We start from the raw sequence: 7,500 nt of genomic DNA on the forward strand, positions 1-7,500 counted from the left end.
ACATCTTCCTGTGCATCACTTTACAGCAGCCACACTCATTAAAATGAGACTTTGTAGGAGTTCACTTCCTCTCATGTGTTCATCCACAGCAGCTGGACAATAAAGTTTATAGTGACCCTGATACTGCAGCAGATCGCTCTGACTTCCTGTTATCACTTAAATAGAAATGAGGCTGTAGAGGTTTGGTGCAGGCAGAAAAACAGCTGCAGGGACAATGAAAAGACTTTTCTGCTCCAACTTCTCCCAGCATGCTGAGCTAATGATTAGTTGGTGTTTTTCTCCAAACACTCTCTCACTCTTCTCTCAACGTGTTCACAATAAACTGTGAACAGACACCGAGGAGAGCAGCAGAAGACCTCATTCAGGAGCTAAACTCAACATGAACTGAACTCACAGTAAAGTTAGCTCGGTGCTTACCTTTAGATGAGCCCACAAACCGAGAGAAACTCCGCGATGAAGCTGCAACTCTTTCCAAACACAGGAAACAGATCAGGGAGCAGAGACCCACGTGGTTCACGCTGATCTCAGCTACGATCCAGGAGACAAGGGTGGGCAGATCGATGCAGATATCGATCAGGACGTTGGTAGTGGTTTATGATCGATACTTTAGTTTGTTTCTCTCCTCTAAGTTCACTACTTTACTCCCGTTTCGTGAAAAGGGAGCTCTCTCTGCGCGACTCCTCTTCCCTGCACACACGCTTTGCTCCGCCCCTTCTTCCTGCTCTGCTGTGATTCGTTACTTTGCGGTCACGTGACGCAGCTGCGCTTCGCAAGTAGGTGAGGTACATCCTATTTCCTTCTATTAATCTTTTTTCCTGGCCTTGACGAAAACTTCATCACTGGTAGGAGAATTGCTAAGGACTCAGTAGAAGAGAAGAGCGGTGCTGCGAATTTGAACAGTCTTACTATTGTCTCTCCTAAACAATAGGTGAAGATGGACTACAAAATGTGCATCTTTTGTTGTAACTGCTGTTTTATTGTCATTTAAATGCGGAGAGTTTCTGGAAAATGATATGGAAAGGTTATACAAAGCTTTGAATTTTAAAGAAGGAATGGTCATTTGACATTAAACGGCTAAAAGGAGACACTGTATCAGTTTGTTACTTAAAGTCATGAACAGGAGTATTTCTACTGCATGTTTTTTTTTTTTTTTTTGTTTAAAGTGCCACGTGCGTGACCTCAGTATGACCTGAATTTAGAACAGAAAAAGAAAGGTCATATATTACTGAGTTTAGTCATCCATAAAATCATCACATTCAATGTAAGATTAAGGTTAACTATTGAACTATTCTAAAGTAAAGGCTTTAAAAACAAGTTGACGCTGAAAGTTTTATCATCACTAATATCACATAACTTTGCAGACATGTGGCCAACAGTAATGTTTTATTGTTCTTCGCTATTAAAGATTTGCACATAAATAAGTGACATAATGTCCAGTACTTACTTTTAAAAGTTTACTCTTCAGTCAATCTGTTTCAGAGAGCCGCCGTGTTTTTTCCCAAAAAATTATCCGCACCCACCACTGCACAAGGAATTGTGGGATATGTTGGGCCACGAAGGCTACACTGGACCCAGCCTCAGAGCGTTCTCACTCCCGAGGCGTAACATGTCGACGTTTTGTCACGTCCCGCGGCGTTCCTGAGGAACGCGAAAGGAGACCTTCGGCGTTCTTATGGTACGCGGCGGGTTATGGCTGGAATCCAGTGCAATGACGCTCCCGCGGTAGTAGACGTTCCAGCCCTGTATTCCAGCCCTAAACCTAACCTTATCCCTAGCCCTGACCATAACCTTATTCCTGACCTTAACCAGGACTTTAATGATGTTAAATAACGTGTTTCTAAGCGATTTGAAGAAAAAGAGCGAACATGTGTAGGTTCAGTCCAGACGGTTCTCATATTTCCTCTTTTTCCGAGGTCGTCATTTAGGAACGTGGTGGGTAGCCGAAAACGTAATATGGTGACGATTTGTCACCTAGCGTAAAATGTTACGCTTTGGGAGTGAGAACGGGTTGCCAGCCTTCAAATCTTGGGAAAAGAAGGGGGCAATTGGAGGACTCTTTTAATTGGGACGATCTTTGTCACATCGCTGTGACGTAATCGGCCTTAAAACGCTGCATTTAAGGCTGCAGACCTTGAATTGGGATAAAGTCTTTGTCTTTAAGACATTCCTGCAGTTTAACTATTTGTTGTGTGTTGGCTTCATGGATAGAAAAAGTTGGGTGTCATCTAAGAAAAGCACGAAAAAGACTTAACAATGTGGTGTATGCTGTACAGTGCAGCGAGGAATGCCCAGACCTCTACATTGGAGAGACCAAACAGCCACTTCACAAGCGCATGGCACAATACAGAAGAGCCACCTGCACAGGACAAGACTCAGCAGTCCATCTGCATCTTAAGGATAAAGGACACTCTTTCGAGGATGCCAATGTTCACATTTTGGACAGAGAGGACAGATGGTTTGAAAGAGGAGTAAAAGAAGCCATCTATGTCCACTGTGAGCGACCAGAGGCGGTGGTTTACGACACCAACTCTCTGCCATCTATAATCCAGTTTTGAGATCCCTCCCTAGACGCCTTAACGCCCACTCACATCCTGGGCCATCTGACCTCAGGAATTCTCATGATAAGGTGGGGCCAGGTTTCACAATGAGCTCACCCGAAACTCTGGCTGATTGGGACCCACACCCAGTTTCACACCTTGTCTCAGGCGATTAGAGGATCATCAGGGGGTCCTTTTGTCCCTCTGTGGGGGGTTTCTCCCACTAGGTTTATATCTGGGACTCTCCACCATTTGACCTTAGAACTGAAGAAGTTTCTCGGATGAGAGGTGAAACGTCTTCAAGCAACTTAAAGAAGTCCAGACGCTTTTCTTTCCAAGCTCCTTAGACTACGATGACCTGGATGACTGAGAACCTTCACAGACATTATTGTATTTACCAACATCAAGAAGTCACAAGCAAAGAAAGATCACACAATGGTGCATGTTTAAACAAGGAGAGTTTACTGGTCAAAATTATTTATTAAAGAAATAAACAACATTTTTTTAACCACCAAAAAATACACATTTAAAGCAACACAATAGCGGCCCAATATCTTATGTTTATGTCAGAACCGGTGCCATTATGGAAAAAGTTGCCGGTACCCATCCGGTAATAGATACTGGATGGGTACCGGTATCTATTATGTGGATACCGGTACCCATCCCTACTCAGAACTGACAATGGTGGGGAATACACATCTAAAGAGTTTCAAGTATATTTGAAAGCTCAAGGCATCCACCATGAAGTGACTGTGCCACATACACTGCAGCAAAATTGTGTTGCAGAGAGAAAAAACAGAACTCTAGTGGAATCAGCTAGAAGTATGCCATCACATGCAAAGTTGCTAAACACATTCTGGGCAGAAGCTGTTGCTACTGCAGCTTACATACAGAATAGGCTCCCAACATCTGCTTAAAAGAATGAAACACCCTATCAGAGATGGTATGGAAAAAAACAGACATTAGTCATATGAAAGTATTTGGATGTGTTGCTTATGCACATGTTCCAAACACCGAGAGAAAGAAGCTGGACAAAAAGGCAAGTTCGTCATGGGATATGCAACGAATGCAAAAGGCTACCGACTGCGGGATGAGGAAAAAAGAAAAATACTGATTTGACAAGATGTGGTCTTCAATGAAACAGATTTTAATTGCAAAGAAAGTGAAAATGATCTCTGTTTGGGGAATGAAGTGACACTACACACGGATGAAAGACAAACAATACTGAGGAGACTGTCACCAGTGAGGCTACAAAAGGAGATTAGCGGATCAGAAGACCTCCAAAGAGATATGGATTTGAGGAGTTTGCTGACGTAGTTACAGTTGACCATTATGCAAACATCTGTTGTGTCACAGAACCAAATACACTGGAAGAGGCTATGTCAAGTCCAAATGCAAAGGAGTGGAAAGAAGCAGCTGATTTGGAATATGAGTCACTGCTGGAAAATGGCACATGGGATTTAGTGGCTCTACCAAAGGATTGCAAAGCAGTTGGATCAAAATGGATCTTTAAAGTTAAGCATCACAGTGATGCACAAGTGGGAAGATTCAAGTGCAGACTTAATGCCAAAGGCTATTCACAGATTTATGGTGCAGACTACGATGAAACATTCTCTCCGGTTGTACGATTTGGTTCAATTCGTACTTTATCATTTGCTGTGCAAAACAATCTAAATGTGCTTCAAATGGATGTTGTGACTGCATTCTTGAATGGACACCTGGAAGAGGAAATCTACATGAGCAGCCAGAGGGTTACATCAAACCTGGGCAGGAACATCTAGTGTGCAAACTAAACAAGTCAATATATGGACTGAAGCAGTCTCCACGTTGCTGGAGCAAAGCTTTTACAGAGTTTATGAAAAGCATTGGTTTTACACAGAGTACTTCAGATCATTGTGTGTTTGTTAGAACAGGTCAGGAGTTGGAAATATTGGCTGTGTATGTTGATGATCTGATTTTGATTACCGAATCAACAGAGAGCACGAAGAACTTAAAGGACACTCTGAGGAAACACTACAAAATGAAGGACATGGCTGAGCTATCCTACATTCTGGGCATCTCAGTGGTCCAAGACAAGGACAAAAACCATGTTGTGCTTCATCAGAGACAGTTTACTGAAAACATACTACAAAAGTATGGAATGGACAGTGCAAATCCAGTAGAAATTCCAGCTAACACAAATGTCAAATTAAGAAAGAGTGATGACGTCAGTCAACCTGTAAACCCAAGCATGTATCAGTCAATGGTTGGAAGTTTATTGTATGCTGCCATGGCCACACGACCAGATATTGCACAAGCAATGGGTGTGGTGTCACGGTTCAATCATATTATGTTCATTTGTGACGCATGAAGGGGCGTAACCCTGATGATAGTGTCCAGAGGAATAGGAAGGAGGGTAATGGAGGAGGATGTGTAACGTTTGTGAAACAAGGGATCTAATATAGAGTTGTAGCTACAGGAAGGCAGTTCGAATTTATAATTCTTGATATATGGGGAGGAACTGGCAGCATTAGAGTGGTAAACTTTCATAATCCAGCTAACAAACTATTAGCAGTGGAGGAACCTGGTGCATATTTAAGGGGTAAGAGTAATCTGGTGTGGGGACTTTAATGCACACAGCACGTTGTGGGGTAAGAGTAATGATTGGAATGGGGCGGTGATTGAGGAATTGATGGAGGTAAAGAATTATGCATGTTTGAATGATATAGGGGGCACTAGGGTAAATGTTAGAACAGGGGTCGAATCAGCCATTGATCTTACTTTAGTATCGGACTCAGTGGCAGGCATTTGTTAATGGGAGATATTGAAAGAGACTACTGTAGGGAGTGACTATTATCCTATTCTGATTGAGGTAGAGCTGGGTGTTGAGAAACAGGATATAAGAGGTGTCAAGAAGTGGTGTTTCAGTGATGCTAATTGGGATACATTTGGATTAATTAGTGATCAAGAAATGCAAAGGATCGATATGAATGTTGAAGTTGATGATTTATAGGATTCTATTTGTAAGGCAGTGTTAGAGGTGGCACGTAGGGCAATAAGGAAGAAGGAAGGGAAAAGAGGATTGTACCTTGGTGGACAAAGGAGTGTCTGGAAGTGATTAAACTTTGAGGTTTTTAAGATTTTAAAGAGGAATCACAATTTTCAGAATCTTGTTGGATACAGAAAGTTATAAGTTAAAGTAAGTCAAACTGTTAAAAAAGCAAAGAAGGATTTCTGGAGAGGTTTTTGTAACTCAGTTGGGAGGGAGACTAACATACACAGCGTTTGGTCATTAGAAGCATGAATGGCATAATAAGGGAGTATGGGTATCCAATTCTGAGGCATGGAGAAGTAGCAACGATTAAAGATGAGGAAAAGGTTAACATGTTGGCAAAATAATTTGTCAAAATCCATAGTTCAGGCAATGCTAGTGAAGTAGGGCGAAGAGGAAGAGAATTGACAGTCACAGAGAATATAGATTTATTGGATATGGTAGAAGATACAGATGATCTATTGAATATTCTTTTTACGAAGTCAGAACTGCATTGAGTGCACCAGAAATTAAAAATATCAGGACCAGGAAAAGATCAGGTGTGTTATATCATGTTAAACCATCTTAGTCAGTCAGGTAAAGAGCTTTTGTTAGAGTTGTAGGATAGGGTAGGGTTTGGGAGGGTGGGAGGCTGCCGAAAAGCTGGAAGGAAGCTGTGGTGGTACCCATACGGAAACCAGGAAAGGATGACACAAATCCAGGAAATTTTAGACCTATAGCTTTAACATCGCATATTTGTAAAGTAATGAAGCGTATGATAAATTAAAGATTAACGTACTATTTAGAAACTAGAGGATTTATCTCTGAACATCAAAGTGGGTTTAGGACAGGGAGGAATACCATGGACCAGTATTGTGTTTGGAACATGAAGTTAGAAAAGCACAAATAAACAAAGAAAGTGTAGTTGTTTTTTGATATAGAGAAAGCCTGTGATATGATGTGGAGAGAAAACATACTAATTAAAATCTGTAAATTTGGTATTAGGGGGATAATGGATTTTTTAAAGGGAAGACAAATTCAAGTGAGGATTGGGGAGGTTTATTCTGAAAGGTTTTTGGTAGCAGTGATGGGAGAAGGGAGCCGGAGATGGACAGACGGATTGGGGCTGCAGCTGCAGTAATGCGGACGCTGCACCGGTCCGTCGTGGTGAAGAGGGAGCTGAGTGTAAAAGCGAAGCTCTCAATTTACCGGTCGATCTACGTCCCTACCCTCACCTATGGCCACGAGCTGTGGGTAGTGACCGAAAGAACGAGATCGCGGATACAAGCGGCAGAAATGAGCTTCCTCCGAAGGGTGGCTGGCCTCTCCCTTAGAGATAGGGTGAGAAGTTCGGCCATCCGGGAGGGGCTCAGAGTAGAGCAGCTGCTGCTCCACATCGAAAGGAGCCAGCTGAGGTGGTTCGGGCATCTGACAAGGATGCCCCCTGGGCGCCTCCTGGGTGAGGTGTTCCAGGCATGTCCCACTGGGAGGAGGCCCCGGGGCAGACCCAGGACACGCTGGAGAGATTATATCTCTCGGCTGGCCTGGGAACGCCTTGGTATTCCCCCGGACAAGCTGGAGGAGGTGGCTGGGGAGAGGGAGGTCTGGGCCTCTTTGCTTAGGCTGCTGCCCCCGCGACCCGGCCCCAGACAAAGCGGATGAAGATGGATGGATGGATGGATGGATGGATGGTTTTTGGTAGAAAACAGTACACTTCAATGGAGCATAGTGAGCCCTTTGTTGTTTTCTTCAATGATAAATGATGTGTTTGATGACATAGAGGGTGGATTGGGGTGTTGGCTTTTTGCTGATGGTATATAAAGGGTAAAAGCCATCTACTTATGAGGAAGGCTTCACATGATGGCAATATGGAAGAGAGGGAAAAATGTTGACTTTATTGTGAAGAAACTGCAGGGAGCACTTGGGAAAGTTAAAGAGTGGTCGTATAAGTGG

At 43.0% G+C, this 7,500-nt stretch overlaps 1 protein-coding gene across 2 annotated transcripts in view; it reads right to left on the reverse strand.

Annotated features, from left to right (window-relative positions):
- Positions 1-697, reverse strand: part of LOC146702343 (uncharacterized) — a 44,597-nt gene extending 43,900 nt beyond the window's left edge. For both annotated transcript variants that reach the window (XM_085468824.1, XM_085468825.1), the window contains exon 1: positions 418-697. The gene's annotated coding sequence lies outside the window, so the exon portion shown is untranslated. The remainder of the gene's footprint in view (positions 1-417) is intronic.
- Positions 698-7,500: the final 6,803 nt, after the last annotated feature.

Source organism: Copadichromis virginalis, linkage group LG9 (genome assembly GCF_057382275.1).
Source record: "Copadichromis virginalis isolate Kocher_CV1m ecotype Utaka linkage group LG9, C_Virginalis_male_GT1.1, whole genome shotgun sequence".
Classification (NCBI taxonomy): domain Eukaryota; kingdom Metazoa; phylum Chordata; class Actinopteri; order Cichliformes; family Cichlidae; genus Copadichromis; species Copadichromis virginalis.